Here is a 20,467-nt window from a genome sequence, read left to right on the forward strand (position 1 = left end):
TTATACTTATTTGATTGAGACTATTTTTCTATGTTTCATTTTCCTCTTTATTTTTCTTTTACTTCGTTCACTTATTTATCAAATCCTAGTGTTTTTCTTATGAATGAATTAATTTCCTTAAATAGTAAGTATTTAGCCCTTAGTCATGTTTTTGCAGATTTCCCAGTTTGCCCTTTAAATTTTATAATTATCTTTCTAGCATATACAAGTTTTTATTGATGTAAAAAATTACATAAGAAATACATGATTCTTTGAAAACCAGAAAAGAGACTTAATAAGCAAAAAGAAAATTAAGATTGTTCATTGTCCTACCATTCTAAGTAAACCAGTACCAACACTTTGGAATGGATATATTTGAGTAAATGTTTTGAATGTAGAATTCTAAAATGCCCTGTAATTATAAACCTCTTTTACATGTAAAATATTATTTTAATGGATGTATCATATTTGCTTTTTGGACTATCATAATTGATTGAACTCATCTTCCGTTGATTCTGTACATTAAGTTGTTCTTTATTTTTCACCATTAAAAACAATACTATGCATTAGTACTTGAATTTATTTTTCATTCAGTTTACCAGTTGAATTACTGTGACAAAGTAAATGGATTTTTAAAAGAAATTATTGACATGTTGTCCATTGTCTTCTCAAAAGATTAGCCACATCCTGGTCAGTTCTTTACTAGTTTGAACATCTTTATAGATTTTTGGTTATTTCTATTGTATAAATTTTCTACCCCTATTGTACATTTTGCTACTGGCTTTGTTAGAGTTCTTTTTAAGAATATTCCTCTTCCATGTGTCATTAAAATTTTTACCTTTTTATGGTCTCTTCAGTTGGTCTCATCAGAATTTTAAATTTTAGTTGGATATATTAGGCTTTTTTTATGGTTTGTGCCTCTTGTTCAAATTTTTTGTGATGGAGAAGATGAAAAATAACTAATGGTTGTAGGATATTTTTATTTGTACCTTGAGTTAATGATAATGACTTTCTATTTATTCCTCCCTCAATAAATTATTTCCAGTTAGTGTGATAGGATAATAAAGAGGACTTGATGTGGCTTTTCAACCTACATTTTAAGTGTTTATTAGAGTTTGCCTTTTTTTGCAGGACCCTACTTAAGCTGTATATTTAGTATAGTTTCACAGTAAAAATTTTGAAAGTCTGTGTTAATTCATTTAAAAAATATATCCAATGTCCATCATCAATATTAAGGAATTTGTTAAATTATAAGATGAAACATGCTACCATTAAATTTTTTTTTACAAGGAGATTTGGTAACAGGGAAATGATTGATAATTGTGAAAGGTGGGGAAGGATATAAACTTTTACATCTATTATGATCTCAACTCTCCTTGGCAAAACAAAAAATAGGAATAAAATATATCATAACAAATATTACAGATTGTTGTAAAGCAGGAGCATTATGCGGATATTTTTCTGATTCTTCCTGTTTCTGTATATTTCAAATATCCTACATTGAGCACATTCCATTGATAATTAGATAATAGTATTAGAGCATTTTATTTGTTTTCAAAGAACCTTAATGAGGTTGGGAAAGAATACAAAAATGTTTCTAATTTATAAATAAATAAGATGCTCTGTTTTTTGTTGTTATTGTTTCTTTTTCTAACACTGCATTTGGGGGCATTATGAAGAGAGCTAGTTGATTAGAAAAAATTAATTCACTGATGCAAACCATTGCAACCTCGGTGTAAGTTTAATGATTTTGATAGAATTCCCACCAATCATTGTGAATCTAGAGATTGTCTACTCTTTTAGTTTATTACTTGACGTTTTGCCACTTTTGAAGGATTCTTTACCCCTGATAATCTCCATTCAGATTATTTTTAGAAGATAAAAACAAAATGCAGTGAGAGTTAGAAAACAGAGGTATTATTTCCAGTGAGGGATTCAGGAAGGCTTTGTATAACCAAGATGGTACTGTCAACCAGCACTGCACTAGGAGACTGCTTAGATTATAAACTTAGGTCTGCCGTTAGTGTATGCAAGGCTCTGTTCACATTTTCAATGCTTTAATATCTCAACTTCTTCATTTTTCCAAATCTTTTTAGCAGTTGACCCCTTTTTTCATAAGTGATACTCTGTGGAACCTGTATGTAAAACAAAAACATAAAATTAATGTTTTATTTTTGAGTATTTTCTGGAAGCTCTAAAAATATTACTGGATGAATAAATACAATGGCAGTTTAATTAAAATTTAATTAAAATTTTACATTGATTTTTAAATTTAATGTGTGTTCACTTTTTAAAAGTGAGAAAATAATTGACAAAAAATGGAAAAGATTAATTTACCTAGATAAAATGATAAATTTTAAATGTTTAATGATCTTATTGCACATATAAATGGTGTTAACATTTCACCTTTATTTTAATAAGACTTAATTAACTGATATTTTAGAGTGATAGTCATTTTTTAAAGAAAATGTAAAATCTTTTCATATTGTCAAGTCATCTGCTTGTTTTTATATTTAATGAATAAGAACCAAATTAAAATTATTTATAGTTTCATATATTTGCCAGATGAGAATGTTACTTTAATAAAAGACATAACATAAATTTATACATTTTTATGGTGAATATGGCTGTAAAATATTTTTATATTATTTGATTAAATAACAAAGTCATTTTATTAAGACAAAATAATTTGCTACCCCTTAAAATGAGTATGAGCCCATCCATGAAAAAGCAAAGTTGATATATGAATGAAAGGGAATTATGCTAAATGGTTAATGGTGGCTTTCTCTAGGGAATGGGATTACGGGACTGCAAAGTCTAACTTTTATGCTAGGTATCAAAATGATTTACTTTTAACTATTAAATTTTTGTTATTTAATTTAATTATTAAATTGTTATAGTATCAGCATAGTTATAATTAAACAGTATGTTAGTCAAAATTTTGATAATAAATTGAAATAGAGAAGTATAACTATATCAAATAATGAATATAAGCAAATAATTTACCTTCTAGTTCAACTGAATATCAACATTATAGTTAACATGCTGTTTGAATATTAGAAAACAAGCTAACACTCTAAACATTAATAACGTATTAAGATTGAAACAACTTTTACTCTAAAATGGGATTCAAGTAATTCATGCTAAACTTTCTTTTGATTTAAGTTGCTAGCTGATAGAGTATAAAAGTGATAACTTTCTGAATACAGTTGCTGTCAACGAGCATATATTCAGTTCCTGCTATGTGAAAAGGAGCCAAATGTAATGATTGTGGTCTTATTCAAGGACAGAGTGCTGATGATATCATTTCCATAGACAGTAAGTACACTGCTGCAGCTGGCTCTGTCAGTCTAAGAAGAGAACTCACTTAAAAAAAGACCATGAAGTAATTTGCAATTCAGGGGCTATATTTTAAAAGAAATGAGCTGGAAGTCTACTCATTAAAGTCAAAGGAAACCTTATGCTTTTTTTTTTTTTTTTTTTTTTGATATTTTTGTTTCTTCAAAGTACATTCATACCAGCTTGTTTAGTTCATTAAAAATTCATGAAAAGGTGACTTAATTAAGAATTTTGCATTTTGAAAAAGTTCTTTGAAGGGAGACCGCAGGGGAAAAATATATATAGAGAGAGATATATGTATATCTGGAATTTGTACCTACATTGCTAATTTTATTTAAAACATTTAAGAAATGTGTTTCAGAGGTATTTATTAGTTATCTGTTCCCTCACAGTGTCAGTCTGACAAGCATGTATGTACATGAATCCCAGTGGCATGAAAGCAGAGTCAGGAGTCCCACCTTCCTTGGCTCAAAGGAAACACAAATAAAGTGAGTAGCATTCAATGGACCAATAAGCTGGCCAAGAATCCATTAAGTTTATATTTAGTTTTCTTAGGACAACATTTTATCTACAAATGATTTTTTGATGCTGTACATATCTCCGCACTCTCCTTTTCTAGTGTCCCAAAAAGTCCTTTGGCTTCCTATGTACAACAGCAAAATAAAATTCAGCATACCCGAGTACCTACCAGTGCTCAGAAACTGCTAAAAGATCAGGGATGTAGAGAATGAAGCCATGTATGTTCCCACATGCTTAATCTGGTGGGAAAGATGTATGGACAAATAGATTGTGCAGTGTTAGAAACATAACGGATGCAAGTATTTCTGCTTTCAGGCATAATATTCTGACCTGTGTACTCTTGGCATGGCCCAAAGAGCTATAAGAAGTAAATCCATGCCAGAGCATCTCTCCCGTTTATTAGTTATCAGTTGTAAGTTTGGTTTTTATTGGGATATATTTTTTCATATTCATGCCTCTATTGACTTCTCTTTTTCCCTTGTATTGGCATTACTCAAGAGACACCATCACTCTGCTACTCCAAGTCATTTGGAATTTTACCAAACTTCCTCCATCCCTGACCTTTGGTCTTTTTTTTTTAGGCTTATGTCCTGTACAGAATCATGTTGCCTAAGTCATTGTTTAGATGATGACTGAAATGTGATGTGTATGTCAGAAAGAATTTATCTTCCCTACCCACCTCTTGCTTCCTTCTCAATTCCCCAAATGTCAGTACCATTGATTTCTTGGCCCTGCAAAGTAACAACCTCCTAAAGCAGAATGGCCTCTCCTTTTTCCCCTTCCTCTCTCCCTTTCACCTTTACGACCAGTATCTATGTTTCTTTCCTTCTTTCAAACCTAAAAAAAAATTTTTTGGAAGGTTCTCCTGGTTTGAAGTCAAAACTGTTTCTTCTTTAAGTCTGTTTCAAAATTACTGCTCAAATTATTTAATACTAATCAGTTACATTTTTACAAAACTGATATACCAAATATTTTTAAAAGACAGTTTTAGCAGAACAGCAACATTATTTCAAGCAGATGTTTGATAATAATTACATATTTAAATTAACAATGTTCCATATTCACATTTTTTACATTCCCTGTCTAGTCAACATTAATGGTGTTAAAATTAATTCTAATGTATTGTTTGAAAAGTAAGTGGATACGAACAGCTCTGAGTTGAACTTTGACATGTATTTAGAGATTTTCTAGTTGTCCAGACCTTTATTTTTTCTTCCTTCAATTACTGGAACCACATAAATAAGCCTATTGAATCTTTCAGTGTACAAGAACCAAAATCCCATAAAGGATCATATGCTGCTGAATTTGGCAGGCTAACTTTCTACAGACTTATCTATTTACCTATAAACCAATACTTTTATTTTTATATTCTTCTTAACAGTTTTACAACAAAATAAGTTGGCGATTCCTTGAAGGTGTTTATAAGTTTGAAGAGTTCAAAACCCAACAACAAGGAAATAAACAACTGGATTAAAAAATGGGCAAAAGGTCTAAACAGACATTTCACCAAAGTAGATAGATAGATGACAAATAATCACATGAAAAGATGCTCATCAGCACTGGTCATTAAAAAAATGCAGATTAAAACCATAAGGAATTCTCTTTTAAAAAACTGACTAAACCTAGGAATACTACTTGGAATGGAATACTACTAAACAATGGAATACTACTCAGCAATAAAAAGGAATGAACTATTCACACACACAACAATATGCATGGATCTCAGAATAATGCCGACTATAAGTCAGATAAAGAAGATTGCATACTGCATGATTCCATTTATGTAGAATTCTAGAAAATGCAAAGTAATCTAGAGTGACAGCAGATCAGTGGTTGCTTTGGGATAGGGGAGGGGAGGCATAGGAGGTAGGATTACAAAGTATTATGAGGAAACATTTTGGGATGATAGATATACTCATTTTTTCTTTTATAATGATGATGGTTTCGTGAATATATATGTATGCCAAAACTTAACAAATTGTATCCTTAAATTTGTACAATGTATTTATTATATGTCAATTATACCTCAACCAAAGTGGTTTTTTTTTTTAAGGCTACAGAATGTTCAATTCCATTAATATGACGTTCTTGCAAAAGCACATATATAGGGACAGAAAACATATCAGTGGTTTCCAGGAGCTAACTAGGGGTGGTAGGCGGGTTAGCCACAAAGTGGAATGGGGGACACTTGGAATTACAGACCATTTTATATTTTGATTGTAGTGATGGCTATATAACTATACACATTTGTTAAAATTCATAGGACTGTACACTAAAGAGTTAATTTTACTGTATATAAATTATGCCTTAAATTTTGAAATAGAAACATTAAATGATTCTATGAACATCAGCATTTTTTTAAAATTCCACACAACAGCACACGTATAAAATTAAGTGTATTTTTTATAAATCATGTTTATTACTTATATATTTAAACCAGAATACATTTACAAATCAAAATTTAAAAACTACAAATTCAATACCATTCAAATAAGCAACACAAATTCAACCAGATGTGGACAATGTTATCTTGCCGAAAACAACATTTATAGGTGAAGAATCTTTCTCTGAGACCAGCTACCCAGCCACCCCCATTACCTAGCATAGGCTGCACTTTCCCTCAAGTCCTATCTGCCCTCCTGCATGGTCCCTCCCTTCTACATCATCACAGCCACTTCACCCCCCAACTACCCAGCTTTACTTGTGTCTCAGCCTCAGCCATCAGTTGCCAGTTATTTTCTGTTCCCCATAGCTCTCCTGTTAGATAAGGGAAAATGGGAGCTTCTGATCCTAAAATTAGAAAAGGAGGAAGAGAAAGCTACCACATGAGTTTGACCTGAGAACAGAAAATCTGAAAAACAAACTGGGAAAGTTACACATCTACTGACACAAATCCTTTTTTTATGCTGAGAATGTCTGTCTCTGTCACAGGACAAAAGAACCCCTTCTATTACCTTAGCCTTGGAGGTACCAGGCTTGAGAGGGCAGAGAGGAGGCGGGAAAAGACCCACCCTTTAAAGCCAATTGTCCCATGGTAGGCTCTGAGCCACTTGAAGACAGAGGACTCTAATTAATCTTTGTATCCTCAGTGCCTTGCAATACTTGACATCTGCCAGCCAATCAATGAATGCATAAACGAGTAAATGAATGAATCAGATTCATTCAATTGTGATGAATAAAGCTCAGTGATTAAATGGTGCAACCCAAATACAACTTGATTTTCACCTTAATTTATTAGTATGTGTGACAGGCATCTGCTTCATGTACCAACCCTTAATAACATCCAGTGATGCTTGTGTTTTCTAGATGCCCTGTTATCTGGAAGAGGCTTTGGGGACTGACTTTCACAGAGGTTTCTGTCCAGCTCATCTTACTAAAAGGCTTCAGAAGTCCACATATTTTTAAAATAGAAAGTACAGACTCTGTAATCTTGGGCAAGTTTGATCGTTTCTCTGAGGCTCAATTCCTTCAGCAATAAAATGGGGATAATAATAGCATCAGCTTAATAGAGTTGATGTGAAGATTAAATGAGTCAACCCATATAAAGAGATTGGCCCTGTGCATGCTACAAAGTAATAATAAATGTTGACTACTCCTCCTCCACCTCCTCCTCGTCCTCCTGTTACTACTACAATCAATACTACCACAGCCTTTGCTAGTATTTTTGCTTTCTATTTCCTATTAAGATGTGAGTATAGCTCTGCTTAATTAAAAGAAGTATTCTGAACTCTGACCATTCTCTTCTTTAAGCTCACTTAGGAGAATATAAGGAATTGCCATCTGGCATAATTTCACTTGGGATCTCCATAGGAAACTTGATTTTTTTTTTTTAAGTTAAATAGACTAAATTTAAATGGCTTACCAGCTCCCAGGCACATAGAATTTTTCCTTTAGAGAAAAAAAAAGAAAAACCACTTATTCTCAGGAGGAAAAATGGTGCTAAATTAGAATGTATTTTGGACATAGAGATTCTACACAATTTGTTCTGAAATCTCTAGTCATCTAGGTAAAAAGTGGATTCCCAAAAAGGGAGGGGAGAATGGTGCTGTGAGAAATAAGGCCTTGCCCTTGGGTCTGGTCTTTGCAGGGGAGGTAGTATAGTATAAGCTGATGGTGGCCTGCCAGTGTTTCAGCTGGATTCAGTTTTGGATTGTCTCTCTACTCTTTCCTTACTGGTTGTATGATTGGGGCAAAGTATTCTCTTAGCCACCTCTTTTATCTTTGCTCAAAGGGAATAAATAACATCTTCACATGAGGATTAAACGAGGTCATACAAGTGTGGAGGAAAGTGTGATTTTAAAAATCTGTTTTCCGATACTTCCACATGAAAGGGCCTCAACAGAGGAAAATTATCCATTTATTTAGGGAAGGATGTTGATGGGCCATCTACTTCTGAGAGGCAAAGCTCCATGTGCATCTGCATGGGAATGGTTGAGATAAAGTGGGTAGTAAAGGTAACTGGAGTAATGAGGTATCAGGACTTTTAAATTTTCTCCTTGAGACTTAAGAAAGGGAGTTTGGACCCTGGAACTAGAAGAAAAAGAGCTGCGGGAACAAGCCCAGTTTGCTGCTTTGCAACAGGCATATTGGATAATAAAGTGACGATTGCTTTTCCTGTGGCACTCTGGTTTTTGTTTCCCTTTCCTGTGTCTTGGGGAAGCTTTACGCCTTCCTTGGGCTTGTGTTAGCACTGCCTTGGGGAATCAGGGGAAGTCATGTTCACGGCTCGCTGGGGCAGCCCACAGGACTGTGATAGGGGATCAAGTACTGAGTCTAGATTAGGGAGCAGGAGCAAGTGGTAAGAGGAACCTCCAGGAAAATGCAGCTTCCTCTTGGGCGCTCCTCAGAAATATTAGGGAGGAAGGGGACCTTCCTAGTTATTAATTTATTTGCATTTCATTGTCTCTGTATTCCTTTGAGCCCTGAAAGCTGGAGGACTTAGGGACAAGTGAAATACACTTTCCACTTTCTGCTGCCACCACCTTAGAACAAGCTGCCAACACCTCTAGCCTGATGACTACATTGCTTCTTAACTAGTTTCTCTGCATCTGCATTTGTCCCTTCCAGTCCATTCTTAATAATTGCCAGAAGAACATATTTTAAGCATAAAATGGATCAGTCACCACCCTTCTCAAATCTCTTCATTGACTTCCCATTTCACCTTGAATAAAACTCCAGCACCTTATCCCGACCTATCTGCCCTGCTTCTGTGAGCAACCTCATATGGTACCCCAAAGCCCCCTCACTCACAGTGCTCCAGGACCCTCAAGGTCTGTCCATACTCTTTTCCCTCCTGAAGTCCCCCTCCTCCTGTTCTTTACCTGTCTGGCTCATCCCACTCTGAGGTCTCAGGACCAATGCCACCTTCTTGGTGGAGCTTCCCTGGCCACTCTAGACAAATAGGTTTCACCCTCTGACCCTTATTATTAATTGCAACATCCTGGCTGTTTCTTTATCGTACTTATCTAGTTTTGTGATTATTCATCTTTTTGCTGTCTTATTTACTATCTGTCTCCATGTGGGCAAAGGCCTTAATTATTTCACAAACCCCATATATCTAGTGCCTGCTTTAGTGCCCGAACCCTAGTAGGCCCTCGATAAGTATTTGAAGGGTTAAATTTTTAACGAGGTATTTTACTTTTTCTTTTGTACGAGGTTTTCAAAATCCGTTTTGTATTTTACAGTTACGGCGCATCTCAATTTAAACTAGACCCATTTCAAGTGCCGCATGTGGCTAGTGGCGCCTGTACCGGACAGTGCAGGTCTGGAGCATACTAGTGCTCCATATATGTTAGCTGTTAGATAATAAAAATCATGCAAAGCTTCAGAGGAAGAAAGGCTTATTTGGAGAGCTGTGGGAAAGAACCATACTCTCTGGGCAAGTCCACGGGACGAGTCTTCATTCACCTGCTAGGATTTGGTACAGCAGCAACACCTTGAGTGTCCTGGATAGATAAGTAAGGCCATCGGACTGGGAGTGAGGTGGACATCTATGCAAAAAGCCCTTGCTTTCCAGATACCCATAGAGAAAGTAGAGCGTGGAGGACACCCAACGATCACCAGGCTGGGAAGGCCTCTGGCAGCAGAGTGTCCCAGAATGGAATCCATCTACACATCATTGACATTCTTACAGAAACATACAGTTACTGTGGTTTGTTGGTGGCACAGTATGCAATGTGGATTTTTTTTTCTTTCTTTCTATAAAACTTCCTTCAGCTAATTTGTGGCCAGCATGCTTCCAGTTGGGAGGCTGGAACAAGCCAACTGGGCTGTCTAGCAAAGAGTTTTACCCAGGTTCCTGGTTAGGAAATTGACTTGTAAAAAGTGACTTTTAGATGTGAGCCACTCACTAGATAATGTTCACCACCATATCCATGATGCAGTGCTTGGAAGAAAAATCCATCGTGTATATTTAAAACTCAGTTTTAATACTATGTGAGTAAAATCTGTGTAGTGCAAAGCAGTAAGCCACTTACTCTGGTATCCAAAGCAAGATTGATCTCCTAACCACATTTGACTAATGATTGCATTTCAGTGCTCAATGCCATTCTCTCTTGTCGTCATGAGTTCCTGAATCAGATGGACAAAGGGCAGTTATTGCAAAGTCACCGAGCCCTTCTCTTTGCTCTTAATGAGCAATCTGGGCAGTGGATTCTGAATCATCTTGCACAGAGTCCCCGAAGACGTCCATGGGGTCTGTAAGCAGGAGAGAGTTTAGAGTATTTAAGGAAGAATTCTGCTGTGTGGATCTGAGAACCCAGCCTACAGCTTAACATTTTGACTTCTCCAGAAAATGAAGACCTCCCCTGCCCCGCGACCAAGTTTCAAAGACAATTTGTCAGCAATATTTTGTTGGAGATCCATGACTTACCAAAAGTCCAGTAATTTTGGCAGTTGATTTCCAAGGCTGGGGTAAGGAAGATAAGGGAGTTTTCCCAGCACTACAAAGCCTGATAACTTCATAAAATATCAGCTGCTGTTTGACAACAAACAGAAACACACCATGAAAGCACAACTGTTCCTTTCAGACTGTATTAATAGAAAAATCTGGTAAACAAGAAAGATTAGTACATGAATGTTCTACCAAGTAGATCCAATTTCTCTAAGGAAATGTTAATCCCTACTCACTCCAGGCTTTCACATTAAAAAAAAAAAATGAGTCATCATTGTATCACTGATTATTTTAAGAGATTCTATAAAGGTTAAAGGGTGTTAGAGTCAAACGAGTCTTTTTTATTTATGTTGTAAATGTATACTTAATGAAATAAAACATTAAAATATGTTTAAAGATTTTTATGGGCCCTTTGCCAATTTTATTTCTCTTTCCCCCTAAACTTAAACTATGTTATTCTGTCTCAGTTCCATGCATATTTTTTACTTGATACTTATATATCCACAAATGAAATACAGTATTGTCTTTGCATATTTTAAACTTTAAATACATGCTAACCACTGCTAATAGTTTACATCTTCTTGCAGAAATTTCCACGAATATACAAGCATATTTTTTTTACATAAATAAGCTAGTACTATATGCACATTTCTACACCTTGTTTTTCACTTACTGTATCGTAACTTTTTATATTCACTTATTCAGATCTGCCTCATTCAGTTATTCCATGTTAGATGTGCCTTAATTTATTATTTCAGTGTCTTAATGATGAGCATTTAAGTTGTTTACTTTCCCCTACTGCAAGTATTCCTCTGTTACAAAAATTGCTGAAGATATTTCTGTGCACTCATAAAAATATATCTACGAATTAAATTTCAAAGGGCATGTTCATTTTAAATTTTAATAGGTAAAACTACATTGCTCTTCGAAAAGTACAAGAGTGCCTGTTTTCCCATATTCTAGGTATTATCAAATGATTGCTCATTAGTCAATCATTAGTGAAAATGGCATTTTATTGTTCGAATTTGCATTTCTTTATGTGTGAGATAAAAACTTTTGTTTATTAGTCCTTTATTTTTTTCCTTTTCTCACTTTTTAAAATTGGATTCATTTTTCAAATTACTATATAAGTACTTTTGAATACTAGGAAACTAACCACATTCTCCTATGCATTGCAACTTTTTTTTTTACTGGTTTCTTTTGACTTTGTTTATGCTATTGTTTAAGTTACCAGACCCTGCAGAATTTGATTTTTCCTCACTTTTCTTTCTTATTCTAGTCTGAGTCCTTGTCACTCAAATATTTCCTATTGGACAATTACAGAACCAATGTAAGGTATTGCCAAAAAAACAAAAACAAAAACAGAAATATCGTGTGGAGGACAGGGGAATTGGGTTAGAAGATATTAGAGATCCTTCTGCTTTTCAGTAAACTTCAAAGTGGTGTGAAGAGTCAGGTTGGAGCCATTTTTTGGAGTCTTTCAGAATGGTCTAAAGTTACTTGCATTTATTGTAGGAGAGTCTTCTGTCTTGGCTGCAATTTGAGCCCATGTGGCCCTCTGGAAATAAAAGAGATTAGAGACATGTGACTCAGGGCCTGGACACTCCCAACACACACACACACACACACACACACACACACACACACACACACACACACCCCTCCTCTGCCCTTGAAGGTCCCAGCACCTCTCTGACCCAGCTGGGGAATGAGGAGTTGGTTTGTGTGATGTGTGAGGCCTCCAAGGGCTGTTGTAGGACCATCTGTTGATCATCCAGTGTCCCGCCCGCGGGACCGGTTATTTGGTGGGAGAACCGAGGAGAACCCAACCTAAAGAAAAGAGGGGTAACACGGACGAGAGAAAAGAGTGGAGGCAAGACAGTATTCTGATCAAGCCTCAAATTTTATTTTGCAAAGCAGCTATATTTATACAGCAAAAACAAAGGGGGGCAAGCAAAAGGGACTTGTCACAATATAATTGGTCTTCAGCTGGTGCTATGGGGACAAGGGGCAGTGGAAGGAAAGAAGAGGAAAGGGGGTACTGGTCATGTACTGATCGGTCAAGCACAGGTGGTGTAAAACAAAGGAAGTTCTCAGAGTTCTCTGTACAAACATGTTGGTGTCACGGGCTGCTGAGCTGCTATTTGTCTTCTGTTCTTGTGAAGCCCAAGCCCAGCATGTTTTATCCTTAACCCTTAAGGGCCCGTTTAGGTTGTGGCGCCCCTAACATCTCCTCCCTTTCTGTTTTTAGAAAGGCGGGCCTTAACCGAGTGGGGGAACATTGACCTGGTTCCTCCCGTGGGCTATATACGCCCATCTATTGTTGGCTCTTGGTATCTTTTGGGGAGGAGAGGCAGAGCCGGTTTTAAATTGTGATTTGGATACCAACCTCTATGCAAACCAGGTATGTTCTCAGGGAAGGACAGAGGGGACCCTCTAGTGGGTCTTCCCTTGCAGTAGCTTTGCATCTGCACCCATCTCGATGCCCATACCTTCCCTTGGTCTATCAAAGGTGAAGGTAGACATTTCTCTGTCCCTTATGTCGTCCCCGTAGGGAGAGGGGTATTTACCACCAACCAAACCTGCTATACCAAGGTCGAGGTCCCTCTTGGGCCAAGGTGGAGAAATTTAGGGCTGCGCCGACTTCTTCCGAGGGCTCTGTCATTGTGATTTGTTGGTAGTATACCGTAGGTCCTTTGGATAGCGCCGAGTCAACCTGTCTTTTAATTAGATCTGTTATTCTCCTGAATGCCCAGGGGCCAAAAGTGAGTAATAAGAGCAAGCCTATGAAAGGTCCTAATAGACTAGGGAGCAGTGTTGAAAAGAGTGGGGAGGTGGAAAACCAATTTTTATACCAGGCTTCATCTTTTTCTCTCTGTTTCTGCCTGGCCTCTAGGCTTTTTCTGACTTTATCTATGCTGTCCTGGACAAGTGTAAAGAACAGCAATCCTAATCTGTGGGTAAGGGGAATATTAGAGTCAGTGCAGAGGAGGACGAGAAACAGGAGGAAGAGCAAAATTCCCGTGAGGAGGAGAGGGGCTGGAGACCATCCTCTGCAATGCTTCTCCGGAGGACGAGGCGGTTATCTGTAAGAGAACAGAGGGGAAGCGAGGTCTCAGGGCTGTGGATCCCTGGACGGATTATAGAGTTTCAGTAGTCGGTCAGGTAACCACCGGGCGTTTTGAGCCTGATTGTCATAGATGCAAGCGTGTCCCTTTCCCCAGATAAGGACGGGGTCAGGACCATTCCATTTTGATGTCAGAGGATCTTTCCACAGGGCTTGTGCATAAGAGTCTGCAGTAGTAGGGTGCCAAAATCGGTCGGCTGCAGACTTTCCATCATTGTCGAGTGTCAGAAAATTAAGGACAAAAAGGGCATGATTTAGCAAGGTCTTATTATTGTTGTGTGGGGGGTATAGGATACCTTTGGAGTGTTGAAGTTTTGTAAGCATATTCTTCAGAGTCTGGTGTGCTCTTTCAACAATGCCCTGGCCCTGGGGGTTGTATGGAATACCTGTAATATGTTTGATATTTAGTTGAGCACAAAATTGTTTAAAGGAAGTACTGGTGTAGCCTGGGCCGTTATCAGTCTTGAGAGTTTTAGGTAATGGTAGAAAGGCAAGGCATGAAATCATGTGACTGATAACATGTTTGGTGGCTTCTCCAGACTGTAGGGTTGCACAGAGAAAGCCACTGAAGGTATCTATAGAAACATGTATATATTTCAGTTTACCAAAAGGGCTGAAATGAGTAACATCCATTTGCCACAGTTCTCCAGGAGTAAGGCCGCGAGGATTGACGCCAAGATGGGGTTCAGGTAGTAGAGTAAGACACCCCTGACATTGGCGCACTATTTGGCGTGCCTGTTCCCTAGTAATGGAGAATAAAAGGCGAAGAGTCCGGGCATTTAGGTGGTGTATCTGATGAGCCTGTTGAGCTTGTTGAATGGGGTCAGTAGAAGATATAGCCATAACAAGGTTGGAAACTTCTCGAGAGGCTCTATCAACAAGATCATTGCCAGTACTTAGGGGGCCGGGGAGACCTGAGTGAGCACGGATGTGCCCTATAAAAAAGGGATGAGATCTGGCGAGGATGAGGTTTTGGAGTTCTGAGAATAAGGGGGAGGCATTAGTGGAGGGTCGAATAAAAGGGACGGTCTCCAGAAGGGGAACTGATTGACTTATATAAGCACTATCGGTGAACAAATTAAAAGGACTATTAGGGAGAGTCTTAAAGACTTGAACAACTGCAAAAAGTTCTACAAGCTGTGCGGACAAGTAGTCGGTCCTGATCTTAGTAAGCTGTCCATTAATACTAAAGGCAGCAATTCCTGAAGAGGAGCCATCTGTGAAAACAGAAGGGGCTTGTGGAATAGGACGGCTCTTGGTCAGGGAAGGGAAAACTACAGCTTGGTTTTTAAGGAATTGTATGAGTTTGTCAGCAGGGTAATGATTATCTATCTTTCCTTGAAATGAAATACAATTGACAGCCCATTCATCTGATGTTTGTAGTAGCCATTTGACCTGAGCTGCTTCATAGGGCACAACAATGATGTCAGGGTCTTTGTTAAAAAGCTTTAGGGAGCTTTCGCGCCCCATTTTAAGTATTTGTGCGATAAGAGAAGGGTAGACAGGGAGTATCTTAGAAGGAGTAGCTGGCAAATGAAGCCAATATAGGGGTTTGTTTTGCCACAGGACACCCGTAGGCGTGAATGTTGTGGGAAGAATTAGTAGCCACAGGGCACAGGCAGGGGAATAGTATGAGATGTTTTGATTTAAAATGGCTTTTTCAACTAAGTTTAAGGCCGAGGCTGCCTCAGGCGTCAGGGTGCGTGGAGAAGAGGGATCAGGATCTCCTCGAAGAATGTCAAAGAGGGGCTTTAAATCTCCGGTGGTCAACTTTAGATATGGGCGAAGCCAGTTGATATCACCTAACAGGCGTTGGAAGTCATTGAGGGTCTGTAAAGAGTCTTTCCTTAATTCAACCTTTTGTGAAAGGACCTTAGTGGGGTGTAACTCGAAGCCTAGGAAGAGGAAAGGGGGCTGTAATTGAATCTTTTCTGGGGAGATCTGTAGTCCTAGATCTTGAAGGGCATCAACTAATTTATGGCTGGTATCACGCAAGATGGCAATATCAGAGCCTGCCAGGAGAATATCATCCATATAATGAACAATGTATAGGTCGGGATGTGTAAGGCGAAACGGATCAATGGCCTGGGCAACAAATTTTTGACAAAGGGTAGGACTGTTTGCCATGCCCTGAGGCAAAACCTTCCATTGAAATCTTGGGGAGGGTCCTATGCAGTTAACAACCGGGAGGCTAAAGGCGAAACGCTTTCTGTCCTCCGGATGTAAAGGGATACAGAAAAAACAGTCTTTTAGATCTATGACTATCTTGTGATATCCTGTAGGTATTGCAACGGGGGACGGCAGCCCTGGTTGGAGCGCCCCCATGGGAACCATGGTCTTATTGATTTCTCTGAGATCTTGAAGAAGTCTCCATTTACCCCCTTTCTTTTGTATAACAAAGATGGGAGTGTTCCAAGGGGAGGTAGATGGTTCAATGTGGCCAGCATCTAACTGTTCCTGTACTAACTGTGTGGCCGCTGAAAGTTTATGACGGGGCAAGGGCCATTGATCGATCCAGACAGGGTGGTTGCTCTTCCACGTGATTTTATCTGCCTGGAGTGCAGGGGGAGCAATGGCCCTCACGAAAAATTTTTGATGTCGTACCCTAAGCCTGCCCGTGGGGCCCTGTGCTCGGCCTCTATGGGAACGGTAATACCCTGATTATTTTTTCCAAGGCCCTGGCCCGGGATGAACCCTTGGTTTAGCATTTGATGAGTAACGGTAGCTGAGGGACTGAACATTAAAACTCCCATCTGGGTCAATATGTCGCGACCCCACAGATTTACGGGAAGCCCGGGGACAATAAAGGGGCGGACCTGACCAGTGTTTCCATCAGGGTCTTCCCAGGTGAGGAGTTGAGAGCTTTGAAAGGTGTTTTGAGAGTGTCCTATGCCTTGAAGATGAGTAAGAGAGGGCTGGCAAGGCCAGGAAGAAGGCCAGGAGGCCTTCGCAAGCACTGTAGAATCAGCGCCCGTGTCAAGGATGCCCTTGAATTCTTTGCCATTGATTTTGAGTGTGTGGTATGGGCGTTCCCGAGAAAGTTGCTGGATCCAGAAAATATCAGAGGAACCAGGCGTAGACGCCCCTCGGGAAGGCCCTAGGGAAGGATTAGATGTGTCGAGGGGTAGGGGCAGAGCCTGAGCAAGGCGTTGACCTTGGTGTATATAAAGTGGGCCTCTGGAGCTACTGGCTAATATCTTTATCTCCCCGGAATAATCACTGTCAACAATAGAGGGAAAAATGGTGATGCCCTGCAAGGTAGAGGAGGCCCTTCCAAGGATAAGAAAAAATGTTTTAGGAGGAGGGGGCCCAAAAACGCCTGTGGGGATCACCTGAGTCCCGCTATCGGGCTCTAATATGATGTCGGAGGAGGCACAGAGGTCCAGTCCTGCGCTTCCTGGGGTGGCCCTGTAAAGGGAATGGACTGATTTTGGGGAAAGGTGGGTAGGGGCTGAGTTTGTTCTATCTGGCTGTTCCCCGAGGCCCTGAGAAAAGGGATTGGCTGAGGGGCCCGGGGCTGGCCCCTCTGTCCGTTTCCCTGCTGGCGAGTGATGGGGTTACCGAGTATGTCGGTGGTGGAGCGGCAGTCTCTAGCCCAGTGTCGGCCCTTTTTGCAAACAGGGCAAGGTGTCGAGGGAGGAGAAGGTCCTTTATTATAAGGGCCCTGAACCCTGGGTTTGTCATGGGAACCGTGGCATTGACGGGCAAAGTGTCCTGGCTGACCGCATTTGAAACAATTTTTCTGTTGGCCAGGGTTGGCCTGGACTGCAGCACCAACCGCTAGATGAATGGCCTGAGATACCTTGGAAGTAAATGGATCAACGTCTCGGCACAAGCGAAGCATTTCATCGAGCGTCTTGTCCCGGGTCTTACCCCTGAGGACGGCTCGGCAGGAGGCGTTAGCATTTTCAAAAGCCAATTGTTTGACTAATCTATCATTAGCGGCGTCGCTTCCTAGAGCGTGCTCAGCAGCCTCTAGGAGGCGACTGACAAATTCACTGTAATCTTCCTGGGGACCTTGGATAACCTTGGTGAGTGGCGTGGTGGGTGTGCCAGAACTAGGAAGAGTCCTCCAGGCCCCGAGAGCGGCATTATGTGTCTGAGAGAGGAGTCCAATAGGGAGATTTTGTTGCCGCTCCTCAGTGGCATATGTCCCCTGACCAGTAAGTTTTTCAAAGGTCCAAGAATGAGAGCGGGGATTTTTAAGATTATTAGCGGCTATAGTCTGGCAGCGGTCACAGAAATCAGCCCGCCAAGTTAGATATTGGCCACGGGTGAGGACAGCCTGGACTATGCGGAGCCATTCACAAGGGAGAAGGTGTCCCCCTCGAGACAGTGTTTCGAGGACAGATAAGGTGTAAGGAGCATTAGGTCCATAAGTCCTGACAGCTGTATTTAGTTCTTTTAAGTTTTTGAACTGTAATTTATGGAACTCTTTACGCTCCGGGGCGGGGGAAGGGAGTTCGTCGTCACTGCTTTCTTCCTCATCATTATTGTTAGCAGTATCCTCTCCACCTTCAGGGGCATCAGGGGGATCAGCGGTGTTAGAGGTGGGAGATTCAGGTCGCTGGGATCGGGTGATGACAGGGAAAGTGAGGGTTTTTGGTTTGGGGTTTTTGGAAGGTTTTATAGGCAAGCGTTGGGCGGTAAGAACAGTCTCTTGTAAAGCAGCCTGAAGGGAGGCCAGTTTGCTCTCTATCTCGGCCATCTGTGCAGCAAGCTTATCTTTGGTTTGTGAAGCGTTATTGCCGTTGAAGGCGGGGAATGGCAGAACAGGCGCACGGAACTGTGGATTGTAGGGTGGGGGCCAAGTAGAAGGCCAATCTGGGTTACGATATCGTATGGCCTCATCTTCTAAGGTGGCGGCATCACCAGGATCTAAGGGGTCATTGAGTGGTCTTTTAGTCAATAAGGGATTGGTAAGAGGACCTTTAGGAGAAGGGGAATGTCCTGTGGGCAAAGAGGGGTATATGCCTTTAGTTGGAGAGGGATCGCTCATGTCTATAACGACTGAGGGACATCTAGAGGGGGGCTTTTCAGTGGGAAGAGAAGCAACGGATGCTGAGCGAGACAGCGGTTTAAGGCAGTACTCCGCTACTGACAAGAGTTGTCGTTTTTCGGGGTCATCGGAGGCGGTTTCTACAATGTCTCGAATTAGTCCCCAATAAGAGAAAGCAGAGACGGGGACGGCATCAGGACCTTCCTTTTGTAACTTATCGTTTAAATCTCTGCCTACCTTTTGCCATTTTTTTTGGATGGATTTCAGGGCCATTTACTATGAACCAGGGACAGACTTCATCAATGAAGAGAAAAAATTTGACTAAATCCTTCTTTTTTACTCGGATTCCTCGCTCCTTGAATGAGCATTTTAAGTCTTTTATGAATTGTGCTTCTCTGGACAAGGTTTGTCCCATTTTTTTTTTTTTTGTTTTATTTATCTAAAAAGAAAGAGGGATAGGAACTGAGGAAGTGAACATAGGTATCAAGGCAAAAAGGAGGAGAAGGGAACTTAACTTCTCTCCCGCGTGGGCAGCCGGTTAGTACAATCCGCTAACACGGACCCCCTGGGGTGCAATGCCTACGGACGTCCCGCCGGCTGTGCCTTTGGGCATAGACAAGGCTCTTTTACAGAGGCGGCAGAGGAGGGATTATATCAGAGGTCTCGACGTGGGCAGTCGGTTGGTATAATCCGCCAACACGGCTCTCAAGAGGCGAATCGCAGACCTACCGCTCTCTCCAGGGCGGAGGGAGAGGTCTACGACCGGGATGCCCTCTGAGTGGACGACTTCTGCCTTAAAGTCGACTGACACACTGTATTTTCCCAACTCAGAAAAAGCAGCCTCTAACCTCAGGGGTGGACGGCTTGTGCCGAGAAGCGGGCTAGAGAGAAAAGTCCCAAATCCTTTGAAAAAAAAGGAAAAGACAAGAGGACCTAGAGAAGACAGAGGGAGTTTATGCTCAACTCTTTTCTCCGTTTAAAATTTGTTACTTATGATCCTAGCAGTCCGTGCTGAAACTAAACTAAGGCGGATGAACACTCACCGAAGACGGCGATCTCCGGTGAGCCGAAGACGAGGACCTTCCATGAGCGGTGAAAGGCAGTCTTCTCTGAAAAACTTCTTCTCTGAAAAACTTCTCCTTAACGAGCCGCGGCCTCTGTTATTTCGTAGTCCGCCTGGGTAAGGGTTCTGCACTCGGGCCCCACGTTGGGCGCCACCTGTCCCGCCCGCGGGACCGGTTATTTGGTGGGAGAACCGAGGAGAACCCAACCTAAAGAAAAGAGGGGTAACACGGACGAGAGAAAAGAGTGGAGGCAAGACAGTATTCTGATCAAGCCTCAAATTTTATTTTGCAAAGCAGCTATATTTATACAGCAAAAACAAAGGGGGGCAAGCAAAAGGGACTTGTCACAATATAATTGGTCTTCAGCTGGTGCTATGGGGACAAGGGGCAGTGGAAGGAAAGAAGAGGAAAGGGGGTACTGGTCATGTACTGATCGGTCAAGCACAGGTGGTGTAAAACAAAGGAAGTTCTCAGAGTTCTCTGTACAAACATGTTGGTGTCACGGGCTGCTGAGCTGCTATTTGTCTTCTGTTCTTGTGAAGCCCAAG

General features: G+C 40.4%; 1 long non-coding RNA gene across 1 annotated transcript; it reads left to right on the forward strand.

Annotated features, from left to right (window-relative positions):
* The first annotated feature begins 2,371 nt into the window (after nucleotides 1–2,371).
* LOC118613766 lies at nucleotides 2,372–11,129 on the forward strand. Its single transcript, XR_004955828.1, has 2 exons — nucleotides 2,372–3,806; nucleotides 7,144–11,129. It is a non-coding gene; the product is annotated as an uncharacterized LOC118613766 (long non-coding RNA).
* The last annotated feature ends 9,338 nt before the right edge of the window (nucleotides 11,130–20,467 follow it).

Source organism: Rousettus aegyptiacus, unplaced genomic scaffold (assembly GCF_014176215.1).
Source record: "Rousettus aegyptiacus isolate mRouAeg1 unplaced genomic scaffold, mRouAeg1.p scaffold_m13_p_2, whole genome shotgun sequence".
Lineage (NCBI taxonomy): Eukaryota > Metazoa > Chordata > Mammalia > Chiroptera > Pteropodidae > Rousettus > Rousettus aegyptiacus.